Consider the following 3,468-nt stretch of genomic DNA (forward strand, 5'->3'; position numbering starts at 1 on the left):
TCTCATTTTATTTTAAGTATGTTGTGTTTATCAGTGTTTCTCATATATTAATGTTGTGTTCTCGACTATGCTGAAGTTCACGGACCAGAAGATTAAGCTCTGTAAGTCCTATCTGGTGATGGTCAACCACATGATGAAATCAAGAGTGAGTGCTTCATTCAGGCAAAGGCAAAGGGCATATGTGGCAGCTCCGCTAGCCTCAGGCAAGTGAATGTTCACAGAGTATGATGCACTTGAGTTACTATTGAAGCGGAGGCTCCATGTCCTCTTCTGAGTTTCGGTAGATGGTTGGGTGCCATCATTTCCTATGGCCATTTAGGAAGCCTTTCTGATTTGATTCTCTTGCTGTGATAGAACACTCTGACCAAAACAAAGTTAGGAGAGGAAGGACTTATCTAGCTTACACGTTTGGGTCTCAGCCCATCACGCAGGAAAGTCAGGGCAAGAACAGCCGCAGAATCTTGAAGCAGAAACCACGGAGGAATGCTAGCTAGCCTTCTTGTATAGCCCTGGGCCACTTCTCACAAAAGCATCAATTAATAGTCGTGAGACCCCCGGACATGCCCACAAGACAATTTCATCTAGTCAACTTTACAATGGAGACTCTTTCTCAGATGACTTCTTAGACTGTGCCAAGGCAAACCAAGACAGAGCATTTCTCTGTATATAATTAATCGCCAGAACCCCACAAACTCTCAAAGGCTTTGATGGCTTTCCCCAAGCCCTGTAAAAACTCCTCAGACTGCCACTGTATTCCCATCTTCTAATGATCTTGCTCTTTACGCAAGCTCACTCCTATCTCTGGCCATCTTTAATGCGAATCACTTACAGATTGGGTTTAACTTTGGCATCTCACTGCCTCCTCTCCGATGTTCACAATCTCAGGACTGATTCCGATGATATGTGTTGGCAGGACATTCTTTGTAACTGTTGTTAATTTTTTAAAAAAAATTCCTAGCAATCAGGGATTTAAAGATTCAAATACTTCCAATGGAGTTTCATTGGATGCTTTCCAACAAGAACAACATTTTATGATGCAAAAAGGGCTTATCATTTAATTTCATCACATCCATGAAGTTCCTCTTCACTCTTGGCCTTCATCCCCCAGTTGCAAGCCATTTATAACCCTTATCCTGATTCTTACCAGCGTTCAGTGCATTGTTCTAGTATTTCTCTTTTACATGCATCAGCGGTGTAAAGATGTATTTTCATCCCCTCTTAAGCAAACGTAATAGATTCAACAAATCCAAGATACACAAGATAGACAGACTTTCAGTACAGTTAACAAAAAGGGGAGAGGAGAGAGAGACCCAATTTGACATAACAGAATCAGAGAAGAACAGGAAAACATTATAACAGGTACCAAAGAAATGCAGGACATTATCAGGGAATAATTCAAAAACCCTGTACTTCATTCAGTTAGAAAATGCAAAAGAACTGAATTAATTTCTAGATTCATCTGAAACACCAAGGTTAAACCAAGAAGAGAACAATGACTCAAGCAGATGAAAGAAAAAGCCTTCCAGCTAAAAGCCACTCAGGCCCAGGTGGAGTTACAGAAGAATTCTATAAAACTATCATAGAATAACTGCAGCTAAAGCATTACATTATTTTTTAAAGTTTTATTATTTTTATACCTTTTGTTATTTGATTTTCATGTGCTAAAAAAGTTATCTAATAACCTTCAATATAAGAAGATTCCTTACTATTTAACAATCTGAGGGAAGGAGGGTGGGATTGGGAGGGAAAGAAGGAGGGGGCTACAGCTGGGATACAAGTAAATGACCTGTGATTAAAATAAAATAAAATAAAATAAAATAAAACAATCTGAAAATAATGTTAAAACACTTCAAATGTATACATTGGTATGGACTGTCTAAAAAGGACTCCAATAGCATAGGAATGAAGCAATAAATGATATTGCATGAAATTAAGGTTTTACATAGTAAGGGAGCTAATTACCAAAGAGAAGAGACACCCTGCAGATTAGAGACTCAATCTTTGCTAACTACAGATGGAATGAAAGATCAGTTCCCAGACTGTATAAAGAACTGCAAAAATTATATAAGCAAAAAAAAAAATCACACCAATCAATCAATAAGTGGGCTAATGAACGAAATAGAGAATTTTCAAAAGAAGAATGACTACCGATAAATATTTAAAAACATGTTCAATATCCTTAAACACCAGGGAAACGTGAGTAAAGACAGGTTTTCATTAGCATAAGCCAATTATGTAATCAATGGTTTCATCATGACATCTTCATACATGTGTAACTACCTTGGAGTTCCTCTTACTGAGTCAGAACGGCTATCGTCAAGGGAAAAAAAAACATAACAAGTACTGGTGATGATAGATGGAAAGAATAACCACTGCTGGAGAGAATGTAAACTGTTGAAGCCACTCTGGATGTCTGTGTGAGGATTCCTCACAAACACTGAAAACAGAATTACCATGTGACTCGGCTACAAGACTTCTGGGTGTAGAAGCTGAAGGACAGCAATGCCACCCATTGAAGCTAGTGTCACACCGGTCTCAACAACCAAGAACTGAAACCAACTGTGCCCGTTAACAGAAGCTTTGATAAAGAAAATGTGACGTTACCAACTACAGAGCGTGCGTGGACTGGACTTAGACCCCCTACCAATATGTAGTAGATGTGCCGCTTGGTCATCACGTGTGTCCCCTAACAGCGGAAGTAGGGGCTGTCTCTGACTCTTGTCGCCTGCCTTTGGATCCCTTTCCCCCAGCTGGGCTGCCTTGTCATGTCTCAGGGGGAGAAGCTGCAATGAGTCCTGCTGTGCCTTGAGGATGGGTTGGTACCCTTCGGAGGCCTCCCTTCTCTGAGAAGAAGGAATGGGGAAAGGGGGCATGAGAGTGGGACCGAAAGGAGAGGAGAAGGGTTTGGATGAGGCTATAAAGTGATTAAATAAATAAATAAGTGAAAAAGAGAAAATGTGCTCTGTGCATGTAATTCTTTTCTCAGCTATAAACAAAAATAAAATTATATTTGTGTGAAAACGGATAGAGTTAGTGGTTGTTATGTTAAACAAAATAAGACAAAGTCAGAAAGAAAAAGTGTTTTTTAAAACTTTCTTTCATATATTACATCCCGACAGCAGTTTTCCCTCCCTCCCTTCTGCGAGCCTCCCTTTACATACCTTTTCCCCTAGATCCACCACCCCCAAAGCCCCTCCAACTCCCCATTTTCCCCATCTCCCTACTCCCCATCCCCCTACTACCTACCCCCATCTCTGCCTCTACTCAGAAAAGAGCAGGTCTCCTAGGGATGTTAACTGAAGGTGGCATAACAAGCTACTATGAGACAAGGCACATGCCATCACATCAAGGTTGTACCAGGCAACCCAGTAGGAGGAATAGAATCCCACGGGAGGAAAACAGTAACGGAAAGCTCTACTTTCTACCCCCACCCCCCACCTAGCTCCCACTCTCACTGTTGGGAATCCC

This window comes from Meriones unguiculatus, chromosome 9 (genome assembly GCF_030254825.1).
Source record: "Meriones unguiculatus strain TT.TT164.6M chromosome 9, Bangor_MerUng_6.1, whole genome shotgun sequence".
NCBI classification, from domain to species: Eukaryota; Metazoa; Chordata; class Mammalia; order Rodentia; family Muridae; genus Meriones; species Meriones unguiculatus.